Source organism: Oncorhynchus mykiss, chromosome 3 (assembly GCF_057628025.1).
Source record: "Oncorhynchus mykiss isolate SJ-2025 chromosome 3, ASM5762802v1, whole genome shotgun sequence".
Taxonomy (NCBI): Eukaryota; Metazoa; Chordata; class Actinopteri; order Salmoniformes; family Salmonidae; genus Oncorhynchus; species Oncorhynchus mykiss.
Window position 1 is genome coordinate 72,094,682 of NC_143024.1, and position 17,232 is coordinate 72,111,913.

Sequence of the window (17,232 nt, forward strand, 5' to 3'; positions counted from 1 at the left end):
TGTAACGGCAGGGGGAAACTTGCACAAGGATAATATCTGGTTAAGCATGGTAGCAACTGACAGGGAACCGTTTGGAGATTATGGGAAAAGTATTAGATCAAAATTGAAGACACAACATTTCACCTGACACAAGACTGGCTCCAAAAATGACCTGTTGATTTGATGTGCATTTTACATTTACTGTACTTTTCGCCGTAATTGTTGATAACTAAATCTGAAAATACTCTGGATACATTCAGTAACATGATAAGAATATTCCCAGACAATGCGGGGTAAGTGCAACGTAAGACAAAGAAATGACCAGGGTGCGAGGACTAACTGGTGTCTTCAAGTAGCCACACACCTCTCCAAAGTTTGTACAGTTTCTAAGTAATTCCAATGCACTTTTGTTACTCAAAGAAGAGTCTTAAACCATGAGGTTCTTTTTTAAACTAGCCTAGCTGTGCTGTTGGGGAACTAGAGCAAGCACACTTGTATTTGTTTTGTTTAGAACACAACCCTGCATCCCGTCATCACACAATTACTGTTGTTTACACAATCCAGAAACAACCCATTTTAAATCGCAAACTGGGTCAGGGGGGGAATCATTTGAAAGCTTGTTCTATTTCCAACATAGCTAGCTAAGTTATAAAACATGATCTTACAGTTTTAGGCTTTAATTTACAGCATTTCCCTGCAAAGGTTGCCCAATTAGTGAGAGGGATGGTTGCAACTTCTTGTTGCGTGCGGTGCTGAAGTTCAGAACGACTGTCAGTCAAAACCCCTACAGAGCTGTGAAGTGCAGAGCCTGAGCTCTGATGTCATTTGTCGCATGTTACCGTACAGCCACTGTGCTCCAATTTAGGTGCTTATCAGTGCCCAAATCTGCCATTTTCAACCCATATACGGGTATGAGTATAACTTAAGTAGCTTTTACTTCTCTAAGTACTGAAACCATCGGATACAGGACTGAAGTACAGCACTAGATGGCAGCACTTAGATTAGGCCTGTTGTCGGTTAGGGTTGGTTTGACTGCACCACAACAGGTGAGACCGGCGCAAAAGCAGGCAGCATCCTGTGAAGATCCAGTGTGACATTAACCTAGCAGATATAAGGTACTCTTAACACTATGATGTCACACTGGTGGGCCTAGTTGCACTTACTTACTTGTTGCAATAGTTTTTCAGTACCTGCAGCAGCTGATACCATCAATAGCTGCATACATGTGTCTCATGCTCCTCTTAATTGTGTTTCATTGTTTGTTTTTCATGATCATTAGGGTTCTATGAAAAAAATCTAAGTGATTGAATGGAGCGCCTCTCTTATCTTCTAACTTGTGCACAAGTACCACTAAAACCAACCTTGGATTTCTGTGAAAGTCTGAGTTGTACATGAGCCAACATAAAGTTAGGATCAAGCCCTGTGTGGTGACTGGAGGATAACATCAAGGGAAGCATCCAGAGGACATAATTTATACCCAAAGGACCTCAGGTAGTTCTTGGAGTGAAAGATAAAATCACTTGTGGTGGTGGATGTCCCTCCCTCCGACCATTCCTCAGTTTAGTGTTAGGTTACCACTGCCCCCCCCCCCCCCCCCCCCCCCATTTCTCAATTCAATTCAATTTCAATTTAAGGGCTTTATTGGCATAGGAAACATATGTGAAATAGATAAACAAGTGAAATAGATAATAAACAAAACGTGAAAAAAACTATAAAAAAGAAACAGTAAACATTACACTCACAAAAGTTTCAAAAGAATAAAGACATTTCAAATGTCTTATTATATCTGTATACAGTGTTGTAATGATGTGCAAATAGTTGAAGTACAAAAGGGAAAATAAATAAACAGAAATATAGGTTGTATTTACAATGGTTTTGTTCTTCACTGGTTGCCCTTTTCTTGTGGCAACAGGTCACAAATCTTGCTGCTGTGATGGCACACTGTGATATTTCACCCAATAGATATGGTTGTTTATCAAAATGTGATTTGATTTCGAATTATGTGTGGGTCTGTGTAATCTGAGGGAAATATATGTCTTTAAAATGGTCTTACATTTGGCAGGAGGTTAGGAAGTGCAGCTCAGTTTCCACCTAATTTTGTAGGCAGTGTGCACATAGCCTGTCTTCTCTTGTGAGCCATGCAGGTCTTTCTCAAAAGCAAGGCTATGCTCCTTGAGTCTGTACAGAGTCAAAGATTTACTTAATTTTGGGTCAGTCACAGTGGTCAGGTATTCTGCCGCTGTGTACTCTCTGTTAAGGGCCAAATAGCATTCTAGCTTGCTCTGTTTTTTTGTAAATTCTTTCCAATGTGTCAAGTAATTATCTTTTTGTTTTCTCATGATTTGTTTGGGTTTAATTGTGTCTAATCTCTAATTGGCTTTAATCCCTCCCTCCCTCCCACCGCTCTCTCTCTCTCTTCCCCCCTCTTCTCTCTTTTTCTCCCTGTCAGTCACAGGCTAAGGGAAGATTTGTACTTTGTTTAGCCTGGCCCTGTTTAATCACTGTCTGGCCAGTTGAGGGGCTGTGAGTGTCACTGTGAGCCACCAGCCCACCAGCCCTACAGCAGGCCAGAGAGACTGCCCCCTTAAGGAGTCATGGCCCCTTTCTTAGAAATCCCAAGAAACTTCACACCTCTCCGCAGTGCCCTATAAATAGGTCCCATCTGTCCCCTAGACTCAGTTACAGCCTCATTCCTTTTGGAGTGCCTGAATGGCTTGGGGTTTGGAGTTGGGAGTTGATGGGGGGCATGAAGGCAGGTGGTGGTGGTGGAAGGGGAGGGGGGAGAACCGAAACACAGTCCAAAAGCAATACAGCAATATACCCACCACTCACCACCAACAACTCAACACAACAAAGATAGAGGGCTGACTGCTGACTCGTCTAGTCCTTATTGTACTGTACACTCGAATCGAGTTTGGTGTTTTGCTTGCATGGTTGGTAAGTTGGCATTCAAAACCTGAACCACTTTTTCATCTAGCCTGATATTCACTAGCCTGGATGCCGGACTGTTTCTGCTCTCTTGCTCTCCTCCAAACATTGGTGTGACAATGAGTGACAAGGAGTTGGCAAGACAGCAGAAACAGATCTGGGACCAGGCTAGGTGTTCACCATTGTGTCTTAACCCTAAAAGCGCCAATGTATCGTTTGCTTAAATGTCAACTGCCCATAAGAACCAACTTCTCGTGGCATCGATATGAGTCAAACACTTTCATTCCAGTGTCAAAATTGACCAAAGTGTAAATAGGATCATTTTGATCAGTCTCATCCAAAACGGAGTTTTGTAAATTAGTTTGTCACAACTTACTGGAGAGTTGGGTATGGATTACTTACACTGAGTGTACAAAACATTAGGAACATCTTCTTAATATTGAGTTGCACCCCGTTTGCCCTCAGAACAATTAATCAGGGCATGTACTCTACAAGGTGTGAAGGTTGCCATGTGGCAATGTCGTTTTAGAGAATTTGGCAGTACGTACAACTGACCTCACAACTGCAGACCACTTGTAACAACGTCAGCCCAGGACCTCCACATCCGGCTTCTTGACCAGCGACCCAGACAGCTGATAAAACTGTGGGTTTGCACAACCGAAGAAGTTCTGCACCAACTGTCAGAATCAAATTGAGTCAAATCAGTCAAATCAGGGAAGCTAATTTGCGTTCTTGTCGTCCTCATCAGGGTGAAATCAAAATCAAATGTTATTTGTCACATGCGCTGAATACAAAAGGTGTAGTGAAATGCTTCCTTTACAAGCCCTTAACCAACAATGCAGTTTTAAGAAAAATAAGTGTTAAGTATGTACTAAAATAAACTGAAGTGAAAAAAGTAAAAACAGGAAAAAGTAAAAATAACAAATCATTAAAGCGCAACAATAAAATAACAGTAACGAGGCCATATACAGGTGGTACAGGTAGAGAGTCAATGTGAGGGGCACAGGTTAGTCGAGGTAATTGAGGTAATATTTATATGTAGGTAGAGGTAAAGTGACTATGCATAGATAATACCAGAGCGTGTGTGTGTGTGGGGGGGGTGGGGGGTAGCCATTTGATTAGCTGTTCAGGAGTCTTATGGCTTTGGGGTAAAAGCTGTTGAGAAGCCTCTTGGACCTAGACTTGGCACTCCGGTACCGCTTGTCGTGCGGTAGCAGGGAGAACAGTCTATGACTAGGGTGGCTGGAGGAAACTTGGCCCCAGTGATGAACTCGGCCGTATGCACTGCCCTCTGTCGTGCCTTGCAGTCGGAGGCCGAGCAGTTGCCATGCCAGGCAGTGATGCAACCAGTGCTCTCGATGGTGCAGCTGTAGAGCTTTTTGAGGATCTGAGGACCCATGCCAAATCTTTTCCGTCTCCGAGGGGGAATAGGCATGCCCTCTTCACTATTGTATTGGTGTATTTGAACCATGATAGTTTGTTGGTGTTGTGGACACCAAGGAACTTGAAGCTCTCAACCTGCTCCACTACAGCCCCGTCAATAAGAATGGGGGCATGCACGGCCCTCCTTTTCCTGTAGTCCACAATCATCTCCTTTGTTTTATTCACATTGAGGGAGAGGTTGGTATCCTGGCACCACACTGCCAGGTCTCTGACCTCCTCCCTATAGGCTGTCTCATCGTTGTCAGTGATCAAGCCTACCACTGTTGTGTCATCTGCAAACTTATCGATGGTGTTGGAGTCGTGCTTGGCCATGTAGTCATGGGTGAGCCGGGAGTACAGGAGGGAACTGAGCTCGCACCCCTGAGGGGCCCCCGTGTTGAGGATCAGCATGGCAGATGTGTTGTTACCTATGGCCCGTCAGGAAGTCCAGGATCCAGTTTCAGGGGGAGGTGTTTAGTCCCAGGGTCCTTAGCTTAGTGATGAGCTTTTTTTGCCTGTAATCCATGGCTTCTGGTTGGGGTATGTATGTATGGTCATTGTGGGGACGACGTCATTGATGCACTTATTCATGAAGCCTGTGACTGATGTGGTGTACTCCTCAATGCAATAGGAAGAATCCTGGAACTTTTTCCAGTCTGTGCTAGCAAAACAGTCCTGTAGTTTAGCATATGCGTCATCTGACCACTTCCATATTGAGCGAGTCACTGGTACTTCCTGCTTCCGTTTTTGCTTGTAAGCAGGAATCAGGAGGATAGAGTTATGGTCAGATTTGACAAATCGAGGAAGAGGGAGAGCTTTGTACGTGTCTCTGTTTGTGGAGTAAAGGTTTTATTTTCTTCTGGTTGCACATGTAACATGCTGGTAGAAATGAGGTAAAACAGATTTTAGTTTCCCTGCATTAAAGTCCCCGGCCATTAGGAGAGCCACCTCTGGATCAGCATTTTCTTTCTTCTTATGGCCTTATACAGCTCGTTGAGTGCGGTCTTAGTGCCAGCATCGGTTTGTAAAGGTAAATAGACAGCTATGAAAATATAGATGAAAACTATTTTGTTAAATAGTGTGGTCGGCAGCTTATCATGTGATAGTCTACCTCTACTTCCTTAATATTAGATTTCATGCACCAGCTGTAATTAACAAATAGATACAGACCGCCACCCCTTGTCTTACCGGAGGCAGCTGTTCTATCTTGCTGATGCGCGGAAACTCAGCTATATGTTATCCATGTCGTCGTTAAGCCACGAATCGGTGATATTACAGTTGTTAATGTCCCATTGGTAGGATAGTCTTGATCGCAGCTCATCCAGTTTATTATCCAATGATTGCACGTTGGCTAATAGGAGGGATGGTGGAGGCGGGTTACCAACTCACCGTCTGATTTTTACAAGGCACCCCGACCTATGACCCCTATATTACCTTATCTTCTGTATGCAAATTATGGGGATTTGAGCCTTGCCTGGTGTCTGAAGTAAATTCTTTGCGTCTGCCTTGTTAAAGAAAAAATCTTCGTCCAGTATGAGGTGAGTAATCGCTATTCTGATATCCAGAAGCTCTTTTCGGTCAAAATAAGTTACAAATAACACGAACAAACACACACAATAGCACAATTGGTTAGGAGCCTGTAAAACTGCAGCCATCTCCTCCGGCGCCATTATTACCTGACTGCAGTTGAAACTGGCTTCAGTGGGCAAATGCTCACCTTCGATGGCCACTGGCATGCTGGAGTAGAGTGCTCTTCACAGACAAATACCGATCCAACAGATGCATATATGTATTCCCAAGACATGCCACAAGAGGTCTCTTCACAGTCCAGAACAGTCTATGGGAGGCTCACAGTACTACATAGAGCCATGACTACATGGAACTCTATTCCACATCAAGTAACTGAAGCAAGCAGTAAAATAAGATTTAAAAAACATCTTATGGAACAGCGGGGACTGTGAAGCAACACAAACATTGGCACAGAAACATGCATACACACACACACACAGACGGTAACATATGCACTATACATTCACATGGATTTAGTACTGTAGATAAATTAAATCAAATCACATTTTATTGGTCACATACACATGGTTAGCAGATAATGCGAGTGTAGCGAAATGCTTGTGTTTCTAGTTCCGACCGTGCAGTAATATCTAACAAGTAATCTAACAATTCCTAACAATTTCACAACAACTACCTTAGTGTAAAGGAATGAACAAGAATATGTACATATAAATATATGGATAAGCGATGGCCGAACGGCATAGGCAAGATGCAGTAGATGGTACTGTTTATACATATGAGATGAGTAATGTAGGGTATAAGGTGGTATTGTTGATAGTGACTAGTGATACATTTATTACATCCTATTTTTAATTATGAAAGTGGCTAGAGATTTGAGTCAGTATGTTTGCAGCAGCCTCTCAATGTTAGTGATGGCTGTTTAACAGTTTTTCAGTCTCTCGGTCCCAGCTGTGATGCACCTGTACTGACCTCACCTTCTGGGTGATAGCGGGGTGAACAGGCAGTGGCTCGGGTGGATGTTGTCCTTGACAATCTTTTGGCCTTCCTGTGACATCGGGTAGTGTAGGTGTCCTGAAGGGCAGGTAGTTTGACCCCGGTGATGCATTGTGCAGACCTCAGTACCCTCTGGAGAGCCTTATGGTTGTGGGCGGAGCAGTTGCCGTACCAGGCCGATATGATGCTCTTGATTGTGCACCTGTAAAAGTTTGTGAGTGCTTTTGGTGACAAGCCGAATTTCTTCAGCCACCTGAGGTTGAAGAGGCACTGTTTCGCCGCCTTCACCACACTGTCTGTAAGGGTGGACCATTTCAGTTTGTCCATGATGTGTACGTTGAGGAACTTAAAACTTTCCACCTTCTCCACTACAGTCCCGTCGATGTGGATAGGGGGCTGCTCCCTCTGCTGTTCCCTGAAGTCCATGATCATCTCCTTTGTTTTGTTGACGTTGAGTGTGAGGTTATTTTCCTGACACCACACTTCGAGGGCCCTCACCTCCTCCCTGTAGGCCGTCTCGTCGTTGTTGGTAATCAAGCCTACCACTGTAGTGTCGTCTGCAAACTTAAAGATTGAGTTGGAGGCGTGCATGGCCACGCAGTCATGGGTGAACAGGGAGTACAGGAGAGGGCTGAGAACGCACCCTCTCTGTCTGAGCCGTTCAATTGCGACTCTACCTTGTCTCTATACTGACGCTGAGTTTGTTTAAATGCCTTGCAGAGGGAATAGCTACACTGTTTGTATTCGGTCATGTTTCCGGTTGCCCTGATTAAAAGCAGTGGTTGCTCTTTCAATCCATGTTCATTGTACAGTATGTGTTTTTGAGCTTTGACATGATTGATGTATGTCCATTTTAAAGTGGTTAAAATTCATACATAAGTTGATGACGTTAGCCACAACAAATTGGAATTCATAACATAATATATGTTTTGCAAATTTTTGAAAACACATTGTACAAATTGCAATTCCCAACATATTTTCAAAATTACAATTCGTAACATATCATACAAATTGTAATTCATAACATATCATTAAACATGGATGATGGTCTTCCACAAATGAATACATAAAATACGAAATGTAACATATAATTTTCAATGGAGTGTCTCGGGTGTACGTATAGAATAATACGAAATGATCTGAGACCACATTTCCCCCTCACAAAAAACAGTGGCACTTGACATTCCCCCGTGCTTGCATTGACTTTGCTGACAGCTACTTTGAGGGAAAAATGTACTTAGTGAGATATGTGATTGTCCCACCTAGCTATCTTAAGATGAATTCAGTAACTGAAAGTTGCTCTGGATAAGAGCATCTGCTAAATGACTAAAATGGACATGTAAAATGTCTAGCTAATCATAGGATTTAGCCAGCTTGCTTTCAATAATGTTTCAACTCGAACTGGCAAGCTAACGTTAGTTAGCTAGCCAACTCCTTTCTACTCGGACAAAGATATGATAACTAACCCGGGTTTGCAAGCTAGCATTTGGGGGCTTCGTCTGCTAACTCAAAACAACATGCTTGTTCTCATTAAAGTTTATTGCATATTTTCTAGGGCAGAAATAAATGAAGGATGGTAGTTGTCTACTACAATTATAGCTATTGCTCTGGCAGCAAATAGCAAAACGTATCAGCAACCATTCAGCAATGTACACAGATGGTTGCATAGTAACAGCATCAGCGTTACCTGCCTGCATCTATTCTGTAGGTACAGTACCTCTATTAGCATATACATTACTTCTAAACTAGATAAAGTTATTTTCTCACTATATTTCTTCAGTGTTGATATTTTATTTAATTCCCAGGTTACGTACAAAACCTGGTGGATTTGTTGTTCAGCAGTGTCGTGGGAAGCCCCCACCAAATCGCGAGATGTTACAGAAGGCTGAGGCAGTGGCCAGACACTAGTCCTGCTTCAGAGTAATGGAGGACACTTGAATCAGGTTTGTCACATTTGATCTGGTCAATGGTCAAAATACTATTTGTCCTGGAATTCACCTAACCAAATCACACTAACCAATTCACCTGTAGTCAGTGCTGTGTGTATATGTGTGTCTTGTATGTTGTAAGGCGGTAGTCAGGAAGCAGGTGCAGAAGGTGAGTTTAATGATGAAACAATGCAAATGAAAAAACATAAGAAGCGTACTGAACGTGAAAAGAAACAATACAACCTAATGAGTGATACTACTGAAGGGCTAAATAAAGGGAGAGTAATCAGGGTAATGATGAAGTCCAGGTGTGCGTAACTATGGGGAGCAGGTGTGCGCAAATATGGTTGCCAGATGTGCATAATGTGGGTTGCCAGGACCAGTGGTTAGTAGACCTGCGGGAGGGAGAGAGCAGGAGTAGGGGAGACAGATCCCCCCCCCCCTTCCACTTGTGCAAATTAAGTACTCTTGGAATTAGCTGTGAATCAGGATCTCTGATTGGCTATGTTCAACTGTTACTGTTAGCATCCACGACTGTATGGTAACAGTCTTTCTCTCACTCTCTCCCTATCCCTCTGTGATACAGGAGCTGGGTCAGATATAGGGGCCAAGGTCGGGCTTATTATTACCAGTATCTGTGACGAGAAGGGACTGGAGCTGATCTATGCTGCCATGCCCGTCAGGCGTTGGCAAACACCACCGAAGGGACAAAAGGTGATTACTAATAAGACAGTACATCACACGTGTTTAGTAATATCACTCTTTCAATAGGTGTCACTCATCAACTCCACCTCACTTTTCTACAGATGGGCAGAAGAGATAGTTTTGAAATGGAATCCACTGACTGAAAGAAAGGTTGATACTGATGTCTGAATTAGGAGAGACCTTGTACTCAGTATTAAAATGATACAAGACACATCTATTACTTTTTATTGTCTTTTGTTATTATTGAATCGAATGGTACTATCTTCAAACATGTCAGGGAACACCTGTCTTATATGGGACACTATACAGAGAGGTATATTATTTGCACGTTGTTATATTAGCAGACCACTGCGTCTACAGTATTATGGGAAGTGTGATTTATTCTACATGGAACTGTTACACGAGACAAATAGACATACTATAGGATATTGGTCAAGATGGCGCAGACAGACATGGCAGCTCTGCTTCTAGCTCCTAAGCAACTTTGCCGTATTTTGTTTTTTTGTGTGGTATTTCTTACATTACTTGCAGCCGTAAGTAACTTTTGGATGTCAGAGCGGTGGTAATTACGACCAGGAATACGACTTTCCCGATTTGGATCCTTTGTTCCGACCCCCCAAGGTAATTGAACTTACCTTGGAGTGGACTTCTAATCCGACTCAGGAGGCGTGCACACCATCCAGATCATGACTCCATTATGCTCATCCCTCAAACAGGAATTACCCGTGTTAAGGTCTATTCAACACTGGTCTGACCAATCGGAATCCATGTTTCAAGATTGCTTTGATCACGTGGATGTAACGGATGTGAAACGCTAGCTTAGTTAGCGGTGGTGCGCGCTAAATAGTGTTTCAATATGTGACGTCACTTGCTCTGAGACCTTGAAGTAGTGGTTCCCCTTGCTCTGCAAGGGCCGGGGCTTTTGTGGAGCGATGGGTAACGATGCTTCGAGGGTGACTGTTGTTGATGTGTGCAGAGGGTCCCTGGTTCGCGCCCGGGTATGCGCGAGTGGACGGTCTAAAGTTATACTGTTACATTGATGCTGTTGACCCGGATCACTGGTTGCTGCGGAAAAGGAGGAGGTCAAAAGGGGGGTGAGTGTAACGGATGTGAAACGGCTAGCTTAGTTAGCGGTGGTTCGCGCTAAATAGCGTTTCAATCGGTGACGCCACTTGCTCTGAGACCTTGAAGTAGTGGTTCCCCTTGCTCTGCAAGGGCCGTGGCTTTTGTGGAGCGATGGGTAACGATGCTTCGTGGGTGACTGTTGTTGATGTGTGCAGAGGGTCCCTGGTTCGCGCCCGGGTATGGGCGAGGGGACGGTCTAAAGTTATACTGTTACACGGACTGCGACATGTTCAGGGTAGCCTCTGAGAATAACATTGATGTATACACTGAAAGCGGTGACTGAGTTCATCAGGAAGTGTATAGCGGATGTTGTTCTCACTGTGACTATTAAAACCTACACAAGTCAGAAACCGTGGATAGATGGCAGCATTTGCGCAAAACTGAAAAACGCAAACCACCATATTTAACCATGGCAAGGTGACTGGGAATATGGTTGAATACAAACAGTGTAGTTATTCCCTCCGTAAGGCAATCAAACAGGCAAAACGTCAGAACAGAGACAAAGTGGAGTCGCAATTCAACTGCTCAGACACGAGTCATACGTGGCAGTGTCTACAGACAATCACGGATTACAAAAAGGAAACCAGCCACGTTGCGCATACCGCCGTCTTGCTTCCGGGCAAGCTAAACACCTTCTTCGCCTGCTTTGAGGATAACACAGTGCCACCGACTGTGAATGCAGTTCATTGACTATAGCTCAGCCTTGAACACCAAGCTCATCATCAAGCTAGGGGGCCCTGGGTCTAAACCATGCCCTGTGCAACTGGGTCCTTCCTGATGGGCCTCCCCCAGGTGGTGAAGGTAGAAAACAACACATCATGTTCTTCGGCATACACATTAATTGCGATCTGAAATGGTCCACCCACACAGACAGTGTGGTGAAGAAGGTGCAACAGCGTCTCTTCAACCTCAGGGGGCTGAAGAAATCTGGCTTGGCCACTAAGACATTCGCAAACTTTTACAGATGCACAATTGAGAGCATCCTGTCAGGCTGTATCACCTCCTGGTATGGAAAATGCACTACCCGCAATCGCAGGGCTCTCCAGAGGGTGGTGCAGACTGCCCAACGTATCACCAGGGACACACTGCCTTCCCTCCAGGACACCTACAGCACCCGATGTCACAGGAAGACCAAAAATATAATCAAGGACAACAACCACCCGAGCCACTGCCTGTTCACCCCGCTACCATCCAGAAGGCGAGGTCAGTACAGGTGCATCAAAGCTGGGACCGAGAGACTGAAAAACAGCTTCTTTCTTAAGACTATCAGACTGTTAAATAGCCATCACTAGCCGGCTACCACCCAGTTACTCAACTCTGCACCTTAGAGGCTGATGCCTTATATACATAGAGATGGAATCACTGGTCACTTTAATAATGGAACACTAGTCACTTTAATGTTTTCATACTGCTTTACTTGTTTAATATGTATATACTGTATTCTATTCCACTGTCCTAATATGTATATATTTCTTAACTCCATTCTTTTACATTAGATTTGTGTGTATTGTTGTGAATTGCTAGATAGGAGCTAGTAACACAAGCATTTCGCTACACCCGCAACAACATCTGCTAAATATGTGTATGTGACCAATAACATTTTATTTTATTTGAAAGTTAATGAAACACTTAGTTTAGAATATCTACATGAATTCAGCAATTGCTCTCTTCTCATAAAACTCTGTAGGACACGGTCCGATGCAAAGCTTCTTTGAATTGGTCAGTAGCCCTTTATTTCCATTTGATTGATTTATTTCACCTTTATTTAACCAGGTAGGCTAGTTGAGAACAAGTTCTCATTTGCAACTGCGACCTGGCCAAGATAAGGTAAGTGTAGGCATACTGTCTTTATAAGCACATACTTTTCTAGCAAGGTGTTGTAGAAGGAGTGTCTTATGAAACACATTCCAGACATTGACTCTTGCTATCGAGCCATAACTGATTTGACAGAGAAATATCAGATAGATAGGATAGCCAGCTGCAGCTATCACCAAGCTATGCTAGCTAGCTGCTATCAGCTTGGGTAGCAACAAAAAAATTAGTTGTGTGTAGAGTACAACTTCAACTGCTATCAGCTTTGCTAAACACAAGGTCAGCGCATGCTTTAGGATGAATTAGCACACCATCGTGAGATGGCGACTCAAGAGGGGAGGTCCTCAACTTCAAAACTTTGTTCTCTCCATAGCAAAGCTAGTTCAGTTTACCTCACTGTACTCACTACTGGCCTTGTTTGTTGTAATTTAATGGCAAAGACACACCCAATAAATGTCCACATCAAACCACACAGTCATGGGCACTAGCAATTCTTAATGAGCTTTGATAAAAAAAACAAGGCTAAATCAAGAAGTGCTGTAGCCCTTTAAAAGCGCCAAATTAGTAATGATTTCAAAGAGACACTGTCTTGTCAATCAGTAACACTTTTTATTTTGTAAACCTTTTGTAACACAATAGAATAGTTTAAATGATCCGAAATAAGCATATACAAATAAAGGTGAAATAAATAAAAAATAAAATACAGTACCAGTCAGTTTGGACACAAGGTTTTTTTCATCTTTGTTTTACTATTTTCTACATTGTAGAATAATAGTGAAGACATCAAAACTATGAAATAACACATGGAATCATGTAGTAACCAAAAAAGTGTTAAACAGATCAAAATATATTTTATATTTGAGATTCTTCAAAGTAGCCACCCTTTGCCTTGATGACAGCTTTGCACACTCTTGGCATTCTCTCAACCAGCTTCATAAAGTAGTCACCTGGAATACATTTCAATTAACGGGTGGGCCTTGTTAAACGTTCATTTGTGGAATTTCTTTCCTTCTTAATGCGTTTGAGCCAATTAGTTGTGCTGTGACAAGGTAGGGGTGGTATACAGAAAATAGCCCTATTTGGTAAAAGACCAAGTCCATATTATGGCAAGAACAGCTCAAATAAGCAAAGAGAAACGACAGTCCATCATTAATTTAAGACATGAAAGTCAGTCAATCCGGAAGATTTCAAGAACTTTGAAAGTTTCTTCAAATGCATTCGCAAAAACCATCAAGCACTATGATGAAACTGTCTCTTATGAGGACCGCCAGAGGAAAGGACCACCCAGAGTTACCTCTGATGCAGAGGATAAATTCATTAGAGTTACCAGCCTCAGAAATTGCAGCCCAAATAAATGCTTCACAGAGTTCAAGTAACAGACATCACAATATCACTGTTCAGAGGAGACTGTGTGAATCAGGCCTTTATGGTCGAATTGCTGCAAAGAAACCACTACTAAAGGACACCAATAAGAACAAGAGACTTGCTTGTCCAAGAAACATGAGCAATGGACATTAGACCAGTGGAAATCTGTCCTTTAGTCGGATGAGTCCAACCGCTGTGTCTTTGTGAGAGTTTCCACAGTGAAGCATGGAGGAGGAGGTGTGACGGTGTAGGGGTGCTTTGCTATTGATACTGTCAGTGATTTATTTAGACTTCAAGGCACACTTACCCAACATGGCTGCCACAGCATTCTGAAGCAATACGCCTTCCCATCTGATTTGCGTTTAGTGGGACTATAATTTGATTTTCAACAGGACAATGACCCAACACACCCACAGGCCATGTAAGGGCTATTTGACCAAGAAGGAGAGTGATGGAATGCTGCATCAGATGACCTGGCCGCACTGTCACCCGACTTCAACCGAATTGAGATGGTTTGGGATGAGTTGAACTGCAGAGTGAAGGAAAAGCAGCCAACAATCCTTCAAGACTGTTGGGAAAGCATTTGAGGTGAAGCTGGTTGAGAGAATGCCAAGAGTGTGCAAAGCTGTCATCAAGGCAAAGGGTGGCTACTTTAAAGAATCTCAAATCTAAAATATATTTTGATTTGTTCAACACTTTCTTGGTTATTTTAATAGTTTTGATGTCTCACTATTGTTCTACAATGTAGAAAATAGTAAAAATAAAGAAAAACCCTTGAATGAGGAGGAGCAGTGTTGCATATGAATATGTATCTTAAAGAATATACTATGTTTACTACTTATAGGATGTTTATTGATGGTTGACACTTGATTCTTCGAAGGTATTAAAAGAATCAAGTAACTACAAAGTAACAGTAAATAACTTCCTAACAGATGGTATGCGAATGCTGTATTATTTTCAGGGCTTTAAAAAATATCAAGACAATTCTGGCTGAGCAACAATCATACAAAACCACCCTCAGTGCATTGAATAAAAGTAAAGACATTTTTAACACTTTAATAGTCTGGGAGGCTCTAGTTTACAAGCCCCCATTTTAGGAATGCACTGATTTGTAATTTCTCCCCTGCCCATAATAACATAGCAGGTGTTCGTCACTTCAGTTTGGTGACGGCTTGCGACTGTTTATTTTTAAACCCATTCCACTTTAGTGGACAATTCCGGTGGAATACCGGGCAGAAGAACTCTTGGGCCACCAGGTGTTAGGTGCGCTACTCCCCCCCCCCTGACCCTAGGGACAGGTGCAGGCCAGGGAGAGAGGGGGTAAGGTTTGGGGGAGTGGTGGAGGTGGGGATCCTGTTGGAGTAAGGTGCTGTAGGATGCCAGGGGGGAGGACTGATGACAGCTGAGGGAGTGAGCCTTTCTCTGGCTCTGCCTCCATGCAGCCATGGGGTCAGGGAAAGCGGGTGAGCAGGGGGCGGAGCGTGAAGGGTGGAGGTATTTCTTCAGTATCGTATTTACGAGGCCCTTGTAATGTGTGGGGGTGGGGTTAATGCCCCAGCCGGCCTCTTCGGACTGATATAGACAAGAGGAAGGAGCTAGAATTCGCTCTGTTGGTCCTGCCTAGTTACTGGCATCGGCAGCTGAGGCTCCTACCCCTAATACCTCACACATCTCCCAGACATGGAGGACACCCAAAGCTCAGTGGTCATTCTGACCCCCACCCTTGCCTTGCGACCCCATATGGGATCATTCAAAGGGAGCTGGCCAATCCTCCCCTGGTCTAGTCATGGGTGACTATGGCCCTGGTCCAAAAGTAGTGCACTATAAAGGGGTGTCATTTGGGTCATAGCCCTAGTCTTGGTTCTGGGTTCCCAGATTACTAGCCTACCCCTGTCCACCCTCTTAACTTTCATCCCCAGAAGACAGATCATTGAGGTGGATCATTACCCCATTCACAGGCTATCAAAATGTACTGATGAAACTCTCTTCCATTGCAGCAAGTGTCTAAAACATGTATTACTCTATCTGGACACCATTACATTTTTTAATTTCTTTTTATCTACTATGTGTGTTAGTGTGTTTTTAATCTACTATGTGTGTTAGTGTGTTTTTTATCTTCAAATATAAACTAATAGTCTACAATAAAGATAAAGGACACAGTTTGTGAAGTCCATACAAACATAATATCATAAAAAATCTAGTTGAAATAGACATTTGCACATACTGGTAGCCTAGACCTACTTGTGTGACCCACTCCCCCATTTCCCCCATCATCCCCTCAGGTCAACTGCAGGAAGTGCCATGCCCCTGTCATTAGGTCAGCTACAAATAGAAACTGTTCCTTTTTTAAAACTGAGGTCTTCTGATTGATTTCTACCAAGTAGAGTGATTGCCTTCACATAATCATTTTGACAACCCATGAAGCATGACTGAGTGAGGAGCTGATTTCACTGTCATTAATCATAAAGAGATATAAGATGTGTCACCGAATGTGGGATTGTATGTCTCTGACTGTGTGTGCGTGTTTGTGTGCGTGTGTGAGAGAGAGAGTGGGGGGGGGGGGCATTTGCATTCCGGTTTTACATTTCGTCTCAAGACATGAAAATAGCCTAGGCTATACTAGAAGTGATAACATAACAGGGGCAGTGACATCAGATATAGACCACATTAGAAGTAGTCATATCCCAGATTTGTTATTCTCTACTTGGGCCTATTTGACTCCATTCTCTATCTTATTTAGTTTTAAAAATGAAGGTTTGGTGAAGCCCATGAAAGAAATCCACCCTTGGCTGGTCAAAAAGTTATATTCTATTCCCACTTATTGTAATGCTTTCTATTCTATTCTATTTATATTATGTTCATCAAGTAGCCTTGACTATAGGGAAAATGCACGAATGAGAAAACGGTCAGAGATAAACAAATGTGCATCTCACTGCATGCATATAACCCACATCTGACTGGAAGAATAGAAAGCTTACATTTTATTAACTTTGAAAACTGAACCATCTTATTGTCACTGATAGCCCTCATAGATACATTTCCTCATAACGAGAGACACGGGAAAGATAATGAGCGATGTTGTGTGTCATCACACACAAGACTGATGATGCCTTCCTTGGCTCAGCCGATATTAAACAGTGGCTGTAAAAATTAGGCTATCGTTACCGGGCGGCTGCCCTTTAGGCTACCGGGTAACCCCGGAGGACCTCACTCACCGCTTCCCATGTTTTTATTTTTTTCCACAGCTAGCATCGTTTTAAATAAACATCTTCTGACGCTCATCCTCGGCCGCGACTTACATGGGGTGTCCCTATTCCATGTATAGAACAGCCCCCCACGCCTCTCCTGGTGCTGTCCAATCCCGTCCCTTGGGCTGCTTTGACAAGGGTACTTTGTAAAATATACTCATATATATATATACGCCCAGATGCTCCCTTCATGCTCC

At 43.1% G+C, this 17,232-nt stretch overlaps 1 long non-coding RNA gene across 1 annotated transcript; it reads left to right on the forward strand.

Annotated features, from left to right (window-relative positions):
- The first annotated feature begins 8,561 nt into the window (after positions 1–8,561).
- LOC110505381 (uncharacterized) lies at positions 8,562–9,689 on the forward strand. Its single transcript, XR_005039919.2, has 3 exons — positions 8,562–8,795; positions 9,367–9,494; positions 9,587–9,689. It is a non-coding gene; the product is annotated as an uncharacterized LOC110505381 (long non-coding RNA).
- The last annotated feature ends 7,543 nt before the right edge of the window (positions 9,690–17,232 follow it).